This window comes from Chinchilla lanigera, unplaced genomic scaffold, assembly GCF_000276665.1.
Source record: "Chinchilla lanigera isolate Chin_1 unplaced genomic scaffold, ChiLan1.0 scaffold00015, whole genome shotgun sequence".
Classification (NCBI taxonomy): domain Eukaryota; kingdom Metazoa; phylum Chordata; class Mammalia; order Rodentia; family Chinchillidae; genus Chinchilla; species Chinchilla lanigera.
Window position 1 is genome coordinate 8404200 of NW_004955416.1, and position 6267 is coordinate 8410466.

Genomic DNA, 6267 nt, shown 5'->3' on the forward strand with positions numbered 1-6267 from the left:
GGGAGCTCCGCTCTTACAGGTGGTTGTTCGGGCTTCCTCACAATATAGTGGAAGGGTGAATATCAAGAAGAAGGAGGAGCTTCCAGTCTTTTAAAGCTGGGGGCTGAAGATGTAGCTCAGTGGTAAAATGCTTGCCCAACACATACAAAGCTCCTGGTTTGAGCACCAGCGCTGGAAAAAAAAAAATTAAGGGGATGGAGAAATAAATCCCACCTTTTAGTGGGGGAAAATGGCGAAGATGGAGCCATTTTTATTCCAGCTCAATCATCATAGATTAATTCTGTCTGTTCTAGAAGGTCATAGTGTTTACTAGTATTTTTTGTTTGTTCTTTAGTTTTGTTTGTGTGTTTTGAGACAGGGTTTCGCTATGTAGTCCAGGCTGGCCTTGAACTCACTTTGTGGCCCAGGCTGGCCTCAAACTCACAACGAACTCACAACGATCCTCTTGCCTCAGCCTCTGGAGTGCTGGGATTATAGGAGTGCACCACCATGCCCAGCATAGAGTTTTATTATATGTCTTGTTAAATATGTGTTTTGAGCTGGGTGTGGTGGCGCATGCTTGTAATCCCAGCACTTGGGAGACTGAGGCAGAAGGATCATTTCAAGTTTGAAACCAGCCTGGGCTACAAAGTGAGTTCAAGGCCAGCCTGAACTGCATAGTCAGACCCTGACTCAAAAAGACTAAAATATATGTGTGTGTGTGTGTGTTCTAAGAGTCATCCATGTGATATATCAGAATATATCAGCAGTTCATTTCTTTCTTCTTTTTTAACTTTTAATTTTTTTGTGTGTGGCAAGGTCTCCCTCTGTTGTCCAGGCTGCTGGTCTTGAACTTGTGGGCTCAAATGATTCTCCTGGTTCAGCCTCCTGAGTAACTGGGACTATGGGCACGCATTACCACACCAGGCTCATTTTCTTTTTGCTGAGTAGTAATCCACTGTTAGTCAATTTGCTCATCTATTTGTCTGTTAATGGACATTTGCTTCTAGTTTTTTGTTACTATGACTAAAACTGTTATAAACTTTTTCATACAATACATTTTTGTGTGTATGTATGCTTTCCTTTCTCTCTTTCCTTCCCTCTCCCTCTCTTTTCTTCTGGTGATACTGGTGACTGGCTCCAGGACCTCTTGCATTCTGGACAACTGCTCTGTCTCTGAGCCATACCCCTTTTTTCTCTTGAGTAAATGTCTAGGAGATGAATTGCTGGGTCATAGTGTTATGGAACTCACTTTCAACCCCTCCCTCCCCCATAAGGTCCTGAGTTTGATTCTCAGTACCAAAAATAGCCCCCGCAAAACAACACCCCAAAGCCCAAGAGATAGTTACTGAGGAAAATAAAATAAGCTTTATTGAGGATGCTAGCACCTAGGAAGTAGGACAAACTGATATCTCATATTCTCCTTACAACTCTTTAGGGAGGTAGGGGAATGTTCCTGTCATTAGGGGTGACTTGAGAGATCAGCATTTCCCAGTACCTGGAGTCAGGTAAGGTGGTGTTCTGAATGCTGATCAGAGATGATAATCTTTTAGTGACAGCCCATTCTTGTGGTGAGGGCAAGATGCCCTGGAATGTAAAAGGGAACAGGAAGAAAGCAAGATGGAGTCACTGATGGCAAAAGCTTGTTAAAACAGGTAGGTGTATAGTCAGGTGTGGTGGCGTATACCTATAATCTGAGCACTCGGGAGGCTGAGGCAGGAGGATCATTGCAAATTTGAGGCCAGCCTAGGCTACAAAGTGAGCTCAAGGCCAGCCTGAACTACATATCGAGACCCTGTTTCAAAAAGACAAACAAAACAAAACAAAACAGGTAGGTGTATATTAAACTTTATAAGAAATTGTCCAACTATTCTCCAAAAGATTGGACCATTTTATATGCCCAGTGGCAATGTATGGGAGTTTTAGTTGCTCCACATCCTAGCCAGCACTTGTCAGTCTTTTTAATTTTAGACATTCTGTAGGATGAGAAGTGGTATTTCGTTGTGGTTTTGTCATTCCCTGATAATTAGTGGTGTTATGAATTTTTTCATATGCTTATTAGCCATCTGTACATTTTTAAAAATATGTCATTTCAGATCTTTTGCCCATGTGAAAAATCCTGAATTTGTCTCAAAATTATTGTTATGGTTTTTTGTAGTGCTAGGAATCAAACTCAGGGTCTTGTGCATGCTAGGCAAGCACTCTACCACTAAGCTGCATCTCCCAACCCTGATCTAAGTCTTATTTTGAGACAAGAGCTTTTCAAATTGCCCATGCTGGTCTTCAATTTGAGATAATCCTGCCTTAGCCCCTGAGAGCTAGGATAATAGGCATGTCCCACCATCTTGGCAGGGTTTTTCAATATTGTGGATTTTTGTCTTTCTTGTATTGTGAGTATATGTTAATGGACCAGAAACCCCAATACTATTAAGATGTTAATTATTCACAAATTCATGTATAAATTCAATGCAATTCCACTAACAATCCCACAGTTTTTATTGAAATTAACAAGCCAACTCGACAATTTAAATGGAAATACAGAGAACCTAGGGTAGCCAAAACAATTCTTAAAAAAATAAAAGTGGGGCCAGGGATATAGCTCAGCAGCACAGGTGCCTGCCTGGCAAGCACAAGGTCCTGAGTTTGATTCCTGGTACAAAGAAAAAGTGAAGCCAGGCATGGTAACACACACCTATAATCTCCACATGCTGGGAGGCTAAAGCAGAAGAATCTCAAGTTCAAGTCCAGCCTAGACCAACTCACGAGCCCCTGTCTCAAAATAAAAAGTAGCTCAGTGTGAAGGTCCTGGATTCAATTTCCATACATTAAAAAGTTGAGGAGGGCGTGGTGCCACATGCCTGTAATCCCAGCTGAGGAGGGAGGATTAGGATCACAGGCTCATGGCCAGTCTGGACGACTGAAAGAGGCCCTGTGTCAAAGTGAAATAAAAAAGATGTTGTGGGAGCGGTGGATTTAGCTCAGTGGCAAAGCGCCTGCCTGGCAAGCACAAGGTTGTGAGTTCGATTCCTGGCACTGGAAGAAAAACAAAAACAAACAAAAAAGAGAGGCTGGGGATGTAGCTCATGGTAGGGAGCTTGCCTGCCTCAAGTGCACCAGGCCCTGAGCTCTATGACCCCAGTACCATACACACACAAAGAAAAAAAGCCATATTATCTTACATTGATGTGATACATTTAGTATAATTTTTTTTTTTGTACTGGGAATCAAACTCAGGACCTTGTACTTGCCAGGCTAGCACTTGTGCCGCTGAGCTATACCCCCATTTAGTATACTATACATTTAGTATACTATACATTTAGTATAATCGATGAATCACTATCAATAAATTTTTATTAAACAAAATCCATAGTTTACATTACAGTTCCCTTTTTGTTTCCTCTTCCTCTTCTTCTGTCCTGCCCTTCCTCTTCCCTGCCTCCTCCTTCTCTTCTTCCTCTCCTTCTTCCTTTTCTTTCCTTTAGTCTATTTTACTTTATTTTATTTTGTTTTATTTATTTTTTTGTTTTTTTGAGATAGGGTCTTATTGCAGTTCAGACTGGCCTTGAGTTCACTTTGAAGCCCAGGCTGGTCCTCCCTCAGCCTCCCAAGTGCTGGGATTACAGGCGTGCGCCACCACGCCTGGCTCCCTAGTTTTTATTTTTTATCTTGAAACAGGGGCTCACTAAATTGCCCAGGCTGGGTTTGAAATTGAGATCCTCCTGGTTTAGCTTGCCAGGATGCTAGGATCATAGATGTATGTCATCATGCCTAGCTCCATCTTTATTTTTTAGCTAAATCACGTAGGCTGGGCTCATACTTGCAATCCTCCTGCCTCAGTCTCAGAATGCTGGGATTACAGGTGTGTGCTGCCATTCCCAGTTCCATTTTTACCTTTCTGAGAAATTGCCCAGATGCCTTCCAAAGTGGCTGTCCCACTTTGTGTTCCCACCAGCAACACATAAGTGTTTGGGTTATGTCACATCCTCACTAACATTTGGGGTCCCTGGTGTTGTCGATTTCAGATATCCTAATAGGAACATACTGGTATCTCACTGACTTTTTTCTAATTTTAAAAACTGTGATAAACCCAGGCGTGGTGGCACATGCCTGTAATCCCAGTGCTGGGGAGGCTGAGGCAGGAGGATCATTGTGAGTTCGAGACCAGCCTGGGCTACAAAGTGAGCTCAAGGCCAGCCTGAACTGCATAGTGAGACCTTGTCTCAAAAAGACAAAAAACAAAACAAAACAAAACAAAGAAAAACAAAAAGCTGTGATAAATACACATACTTGACCATTTTAAGTGTACAGTTCAGTGGTATGAAATACATCAGCAATGTTGTGCAACCATTTCACCATCCCTCTCTAGAATTTTTCCATCTGTACATCTGAAACTGTACTTTTCAAACAGAACTCTCCTTTTTCCCCCGCTCCCTGCCAACCCACTCAACTTTCCTTTTCTCTGATTCTGACAACTCTAAGTACCTCATGGAAGGGAACCTAGTGTTTGTCTCTTTTTATGTTACTGGCTTGTTTCACTCAGCTAAATGGCCTCCATATTTGTTCATGTTGCAATGTGTATCACAATTTCTTTCTTTCTTTTTTTTTTTTTTTTTTTGGTATAGGGGATTAATTTCCTTCCCTTTTAAGGCCAAATAATATCTTTTGTTTGTTTGTTTTGTTTTTGTCTTTTTGAGACAGAGTCTTGCTATGCAGTTCAGGCTGGTCTTGAGCTCACTTTGTAGCCCAGGCTGGTCTTAAACTCACAATGATTCTCCTGCCTCAGCCTCCCGAGTGCTGGGATTATAGGCGCGCGCCACCATGCCAGGCTCAAGGGTATCTAATATTTTATTCTATGTATATGATGCATTTTTTGTTATCCACTCACCTGTCAGTGGAATGCTGGCGTTGTTCCATTTCTCGGCTATTTTGAATAATGCTGCTATGAACACTGGGTATACAAATATCCCTTTAAGACTCCGCTTTCATTCTTTTGGGTGTACACCCAGAAGTGGAATTGCTGGACCATATGGTAATTTATTTTTAGTTTTTTTGAGGAACTGCCATACTGTTTTCCATAGCGGCTGTACCATTTTTACTCCCACCAGCAGTGCACAAGAGTTCCAAGTTCTTTACATCCGCAACAACACTTGTTGTTACTTATTTAATTCTCTGCAGTGCTGGTGACACAACCCAGGGTCTCTCACATGCCAGGCAAGTGGTGTCTACCACTGAGCTCAATCTCCAGCCCATTTTCGGTTTTGTGATGGCAGCCATCCTAACAGGTGTGAGTTAGTGCCCCATTATGGTTTTGATTTGTTTTTGTTTTTTTGTCTTTTTTCAGACGGGGTCTCGCTATGGATTTCAAGCTGGCCTTGAGCTCACTTTGTGGCCCAGGCTGGTCTAGAACTTGCAATAATCCTCCTGCCTCAGTCTCCTGAGTGCTGGGATTACAGGCGTGTACCACCACGACTGGCACGGTTTTGATTTGTATTTCCCCAATGATTAGTGACATTGAGCATCTTTTCTTGTGCTTATTGACTTTTCTTGTGCTTATACATCTTTTCTGGAGAAATGTTTATAGAAATCCTTTGCCTAGTTTTTTTTTTTTGTTTTGTTTTGTTTTGGTACAGTGATTTGAACTCAGAGCATTTGTATTAAGCTATATCCCCAGACCTTTTATTTTTATTTTTCAAGGGAGACAAGGTCTCCCTTTTTAGTGCAGACTCACCTCAAACTGGTTGAGATCCTCCTGCCTCAGCCTCCTGAGGGTTGGAGTTATAAGAGTGCACCCTGTCCCTGGTTTATTTTTTGAGACAAAGTCTCACTAAGGTGCTGTGCCCAGATTAAGTTTAAATTTGGAATCCCCCTGCCTTAGCCTTTCAGAATGCTGAGAATATAGGCATGCACCACCATGTCCAGCCCTTGCTTTTTGTTTTTTTGAGCAGGTCTTACTATGTAGTTTGAACTGGCCTTGAATTTACTGTGTAGCCCAGGCTGGCCCTAAACTGGTGGTGATCCTCCTGTCTCAGCCTCCCAACTGCTGGGATTACAGGCTTGTACCACCATGCCTGTGTTCTGATTATCATTTATGTTCCAGTTAATAGTCAAGATATTGAAAATACAAGCCAGGCGTGGTGGTGCACACCTGTAATCCCAGCACTCGGGAGGCTGAGGCAGGAGGATCATTGAGAGTTCAAGGCCAGCCTGGGCTACAAAGTGAGCTCAAGGCCAGCCTGAACTGCATAGCAAGACCCTGTCTCAGGGGCTGAGGATATAGCTCAGTGGCAC